Raw genomic sequence first — 6703 nt, 5'->3', positions numbered from 1 at the left:
GTATCCTTTAGATGTCAGATTGCAAGTAGATGGACCATAGTCCTTTCAGCTAGTAGTATGCTGTAGTTCAGCAGTTCTTGACATGGGGATCAAGTAACCCTTTTACAGGAGCATAAGACCATCAGAAAACACAGATATTTACATATGATTCATAACTGTAGCAAAATTACAGTTATGAAGTAGCAACAAACATAATTTTATGGTTGAAGGTTACCATAACATGGGTAACTATATTAATGGGTCACAGCATTAGGAAGGTTGGGAACCAATTCTTTAGTTGGTCAATCTGTTGTTCCCGAAAGTTCAAAAATTATTATTTTAAGGTCTTACTCTCTAGGATACAACAGACATTTACTTTTAGTGTTCACTGTACAGCCTGATCTATCCCCGAAAGCAGTTGAAGTGTGACTTTAAGCAGCTTATTCTTCTAATCCTTTAACCATCACAGTAAAAAGGAATTTGCCTCATATTTAATTTCTACAACATGATTTATTGCATTAACACATCAGTGGCTAAGAAAGCTTTGTTATTTGACCAGGGAACTGGCTTTTTAACTGCCATCTCCTAAAAGTAGCAATCCAAAAGGATGAATCTCTGGTGGTGAAATTAGAAAACCAAAACAGAAACAAAGAAGAGGCCCCTAAAATTACCTATAAATACAACAGTGACATGGATGTTGTGGGGATGGTCACATGCTTCCTTACTGAATTTATTGCCTGCTCTACAGGAAGAAACTTGTGCCTGGTTGAGTACATCTGCCAAGAATTCATGGCTGAGGAACTCAAGGGTCCCAGAGGTAAATTCATTATTATTATTTTGCTAAATAGATTTACTATCAAACTGCGCTCTAAATACATATCTCTTTGTACATAAATTTTATGTAACAATATAATCAGTAGGCTGCCTATAGTGAATGCTACATAAAACTTGATCTCAATGGCAACAGCGTCATTTCCGTTTGTTGACATTATTATTCATAACAGTAGCAAAATTAGATTTATGATGTAGCAACAAAATAATGTTATGCTTGGGGTCATCACAACACGGGAAATTATATTAAAGAGTCAGCACATTAGGAAGTTTGAGAACCCGTGCTTTAGTTTGAAGCACAGGGAGGTTTGAAGCTATCCTCAGGAATAAGACGCTACTACATGAAGGGGTGAATTCAGTGACAAAAAACCATGACTTTGTTGTGCATCTGGGATCCGAAACCAAATCCACCATCTGTGGTCAACGAGGAACCATGTGCTGCCTCTGAGACAGGCATTGGCTTTGAGAGAAACCAGCAAAGCCCCCATTTATGCTTCTGCTCTGTTCTCAGGACTGCCTTAAAAGTCACAGTGCTTACAACACTGTGAGTTCTTATCCCCTTGGGCTGTGAGCTGTGGGCTGTGAGCTGTGGGCTGTGAGCTGTGGGCTGTGAGCTGTGGGCTGTGAGCTGTGGGCTGTGAGCTGTGGGCTGTGGGGTGTGTGTGTGGGGTGTGTGTGTGTGTGGGGTGTGTGTGTGGGGTGTGTGTGTGTGTGGGGGGGGTGTGTGTGTGCCCCAGGGAAGCACTTTCCTAGCCAGTTGCTTTTTAAGGAACAGCGGCTGTCTTGATATTAGACTTTCCCTTTAAATGAATTTGCTTCTTTACAAAATGCAGCCTTGTCTGAGGCATGAGGTTTCGCCCTTAAGATATTTTCTTCCTTCTCTTATTGTGGTGCAGGAAACTTTGCCCCCTGTTACTGAAAGCTCGCAGGCCAATGAATCTCAGGGATTCACCTATTTGAATCTCCCCCACATTGGGATTATAAACCCTCCCTACCACAGATGGTGTGGGTTGTTGTTTTTTGTTTGTTTGTTTGTTTGTTTGTTTTAATGCATTTTGGAGATGGAAAGGTCCTCAAGTTTGCAAGGCAAGTGCTTTGCCACCTGAGCCATTTCCCAGGCAAAGAACAGTCTCTTGCTTAAACAATTTTTCCATTTGATCTTATTTGAGGTTAAAAATAAAACTGACCTTACCATTGATACCTTGGAGGATATTGATTTTTTGGATTAATTCTTGCCCTAAAGATGACTTTCTTAGAATAATATTGATACAGGATATCTTGGTGTTTTGTTTCGGAGCTCATCAGTTGGATGGCAGGCCTCACTCTCATGGTTAGGTGGCTTCTAGGTGACAGAGTAAAACCAAACAAGGAGGAAGCACTGAGGGGAACCCACAGGCAAGATGGCAACTATCCAGTGACCATAGAGAGGGCAAGCAAGGAATAGATAGTGTGGCACCTGGATTTAGGGCAGAAAGTTGTTTTCCATGACTCATTTTTCTATGGTTTAGATGCAAAAGACCCCAGCTCAGGGAGTGTGCTTAGAAGTAAATTTCCATGTAAACAAACCAAACAAACCAAAGCCCACCATGTCAGATAGGCCAGAAATAATTCTAATTTTAAGAGGCAAGGTATTTTTTTTTTTTGCTTGTTTTTTGTTTTATAAATTTTCCCATCATGGTGGTGACTTGCCCTTGTTGCCTATAGTGCCCCTATCTTCCTTCATCTTGAAGTTGGGAACAATGCCTTTATGCTTTGTTCTCTGATTAAAGCTAGCCTGGGATGTGAATGTTCCTCCAAGACTTTAAGGATGGGGTCATGGTATTAGAGGCAGGTAACTGGACAAAAATATGAGAAACTTATTGAATTCCTATATTGGGCATTTGTCGAGTTATATTTCGTATGTAAGACAATATGGTTCTGGGGAATGCCATAAAAAGACACTGGAAGTGAGGAGGAGAAGAGCTATGTAGATAAATAGCAATTGAGAGAAGAGAGCTTAGGTAAGATTCTCTTGATGCTCTCTGCCCAATCACACGGCAGAATTTGTGCCTCATGTGGCTCAGGGACATGCTTGCTTATCCAGACTCTGCCAGCATATGTTCAACTACATTTGATGTGGTTCCAAAACTCATGGAGAAAAATTTAGTGCTGATGCTGGAATTTGGATTGGTAGCAATCATGTTCCAAACCATAAGCATTAGTGTATATTACTAGGAAATATAGATGCATGCATTTGGGGCTGGAAGCAAGTATTGAAAAGTGTTATGAAGACATGTTAAGATAGGTTAACATTTTTGTCAGATTTTATTTATTGGGTGTGTGTGCATGTACAGAAGTTAACTGGTAGGGCTTGGTTCCCTCTTTTTACCATGCGGGTCTCAGAGATAGAAGTCACTGTCAGGCTTGGCAGCAAGCAACTTTACCCAGTGATCCATATTGACAGCCCAAGATAGACCAACTTTTAAATAATGTAGCTATAGTTTTATTGAGTTTATGACTGAATAATATTTGGTGTATAAGCATCTGGTCCTATGCTCTCACAGGAGTAACACATAATTAACATTTATCTGTCTAAAGAAGCAGCAAGCAAAATACAGGTATCCTGGTGCAAATCCTTGAAGGAATAACAGCTTGTATCAGAGTCTTGCTACTTCTGATGCAATCTGAGGCAGACCTCTTACGTTTAAGTTGCATGTGACTACTATTTGTATAGGTGTTATCCTTTAAATTTTTTTATAAAGAACATATATAGTAAATTTTCCGTTAAAACTCTAAAGCTCTTCCCAGTACACACACTTCACACATTCCATATCTGTCCACAGGTCCACCTGGCTTGGCTTTTAGAGCCAATACTGTTAAAAAACAAAAGAGCCAGGATTGTTACCTTATTGTTGTTCTTTTTACACCTGAGAGCCACAGGATCCTAGGATGCTGCCCTGATATTCGGGCATGGCTGGCCCCAAGGAAAGATGATCAAGTGTCATGTGGAGTTGGTCATTAAGTAGCCCAGCTGGCAGCATCATCAAAAGGCACTTTATGAGGTAAGGTTGGCTTTCATGACATCAGCACTGAGGAGCAGGTGAGCTAGGGCCACTGAAGATGACTAAGTGCGAGAACCACAGGCCACTTAATGTGTGACCTATCATCTCCAAAAGGAGTCCCATGTCACTCTTGGATTTATAGAGAATAGAGGCAAGCAGTTCTAAGAGCCTTAGTCTTGATTTCAGGAACTCAGTTTAACAGAGGGCACAAAGGGAACAAACACTAAGAACACTCTCAGAGTTAGCCTTTCTCCTCATTCTCATGAGCTGAATGCATGGTAGACTTGCCTGATAGTGAATTTAGAAAATATAAACAGATTGCAGCCCCTCCATCTTCCCACTGCTAGTGGATACACTTGTTTTGTTTTGTTTTTTGTTTGTTTTTTGTTTTTTTCTGCATTCAGCATCCTCCCAGAATAAAGACACACACATCCTACAATTAGCCCTTTCTGTGCACCGGCGATCCTAAGTCCTGGTGCCTGCTTCTCTTGCGGGGTCTTACCTCTTCTGGTCACCTCAATTCGCTCCTCCTCTCCACTGAATTATTTTAGTCATTCAATGTAATTTCAATGCTTCTATTGTTTAAAGAGACCCCTACTTCTAAGTTATTCACTTATTTTCTTTTACACTGGAGAGCTAAATTTCTCAAAACATACCCACATGCTACAGCTCCAACCAAATGCATGTGTTCCTTCCAACATTCATAGGTAAATCTACATGTCCAAAAGAAAAGTTATTTTCAGTTCTGGCTCTACTTCCTCTCTGAGCATTCCTCCTGCTGTTCTTCTTGCTCTGACAATTTCACAGCTACCACCTTCCAGAGCAGTCTCCTCTCTCTCTCTCTCTCTCTCTCTCTCTCTCTCTCTCTCTCTCTCTCTCTCTCTCCAGGCTCTTCCAGTCAATCATATTTTTGGATATTCACTCTTCAACCCCTTCAGGGGTCAGCTTCAGTCTTCCTTTTTCATTTTTAAGATTTATTTTATTTGCATTGTAGTTTTGTTTGTACCTATATCTGTGTGTACTTGGTGCCCAAGAGGTCAACAGAGGGGCATCAGATCCCCTGGAATTGGAGTTAGAGATGGTTGTAAGCTACCATGTGAATCTTAGACTCTGAATTCTGTTCCTGCAAAAGAATAGTAAGTACTCAACTGCTGAGCCAGTCTAGCCCCTAGTCTGGTTTTGTAATCCTACACTCGTTCAGATTTCGGTAATTACTAATAACCAACAAATGGACATCCCAGCCGTGTCCTCTCTTCTTAGTCCCAAACTCATACATCTCAGCTCAGATTACTTAAATATCCTGGTAACATTTTAATTTCTGGAATGAAACTACTCCCTATGGCATCCATTTCCCTCTTAGAAACCTGGTGTTCCCACTAAAATATGGGAGTCCTCGTTGGTCTCCTTGCTTACCCTTCCACATCTCCATGCTGACAAAGTATGCCCCTCCCCCCCCCCCCCCACACACACACTTCATCTCCAAGTCTGCTACCGATCACTAGATTCATGGTACAGCTAAGCAACTAGTGTACTGCTCTGTGGAGGGCACCTTGAGAGATCACCACTGGCCCAGTGCCACCCCTACAGCTGCTTCTTGTGCAACATCATCCCCCATGAGGTGCCAGACACATGTGGGCGCTTTAGTTCCACTGTAAGGTCAGACCACAGTCTCCCCCTACAGCCACACCTTCATTCCAACCTGCTCCTTAGAGGCTTTCACGGGCCATGGGTCTTAGATGAAGAATCTCCCTTGAGGTTTTCTCTAACGAAGGTTCTGAATGTTGCCTCCCATCACAACACACCGTGCTATCAAAATTTAATACTATCTGATAATTTTTTTTGACTTTTGCTATCATTTCCTCCTAAGACTAAGAGCCGGGTCTATAGTTTTTGTTTGTGTGTTTGTTTGTTCATTTGTTTGTTGTTTTGTTATAAGTGTATATTTGTGTTTAGGCCAACTCCCAATGATGAGTTCTTGTAAGTCTGCTAACTTGTTTCCTCTTTGTATTGCCTAATGACTAGGCTTCCCACGGTAACAATAATCCCCCCTTTCCATGCTGGGAATTGCAAACACAGGTACATTAATAACTCCTGAGGTTCTAACATGCCTCGGACCCTTGATATGCTCATTTAGATGTAGAGCTAGCCCTAGCACCGACTTTAGAACCTGCTACCTAACTCTAGGCAACTCTTTCTTAACCTCAAACTTCCTACCAGACAATCAGAGAAAATTTAGAGCAGATTACACGCACAAAGTGCTGATGGGCAAAAACAATGCTGAGTGATGTTGTTCCTTCTAAAGCCGTGCTGAATCTTAATCCTCAGTGGAGCACATATGGAGGCTCAGGATGTGGGCGGTGACCTTTGTGAATGAAATTAACACCTTTATCAATGGGATCAAGCTTGAAGCTAATGCTTCTCCCGTTGTGAAAACAAGCATCAGCTAGAACAGCATCTAGCTCCCATCTTGGATGTAGAACATTCCTCCCAGACAGCAGTGCTGCTGGTAATTTGATCTTGTGCTGCCATAAAGTTTTGTGAGACTCAAAACTTTATTCTTCACAAATTACCCTGTCTCAGGCATTTTTCATAGTAGAATGGATGAATACATAAAGATATTCAATAAAAAGTTCATAATTTCCTCTCATGTCCCTAGACTCCATGTTCTTTCTATTTAACAGAAATCCATGCACAAATATGAAAGTGGGGTCCATATCTGCTCTACCTTTCTTGTTGAGACAGTCCCATTAGATATTTTGCCTTCAAGAAATGAGATTCACCCCCCAGAAACAGCACCTCTAGCTTCAAATCTAATATAACTATAGCCCCGAATAACTGGAGTTCATGGCTGT

At 41.4% G+C, this 6703-nt stretch overlaps 1 protein-coding gene across 1 annotated transcript in view; it reads right to left on the bottom strand.

The window, feature by feature from the left end:
• Window positions 1-3781, bottom strand: part of 1700034E13Rik (RIKEN cDNA 1700034E13 gene) — a 17512-nt gene extending 13731 nt beyond the window's left edge. Inside the window, exon 1 of the mRNA NM_030097.1 lies at window positions 3695-3781. The gene's annotated coding sequence lies outside the window, so the exon portion shown is untranslated. The remainder of the gene's footprint in view (window positions 1-3694) is intronic.
• Window positions 3782-6703: the final 2922 nt, after the last annotated feature.

Source organism: Mus musculus, chromosome 18 (genome assembly GCF_000001635.26).
Source record: "Mus musculus strain C57BL/6J chromosome 18, GRCm38.p6 C57BL/6J".
NCBI lineage: Eukaryota > Metazoa > Chordata > Mammalia > Rodentia > Muridae > Mus > Mus musculus.
This window is presented reverse-complemented; position numbering and strand designations above follow the sequence as displayed.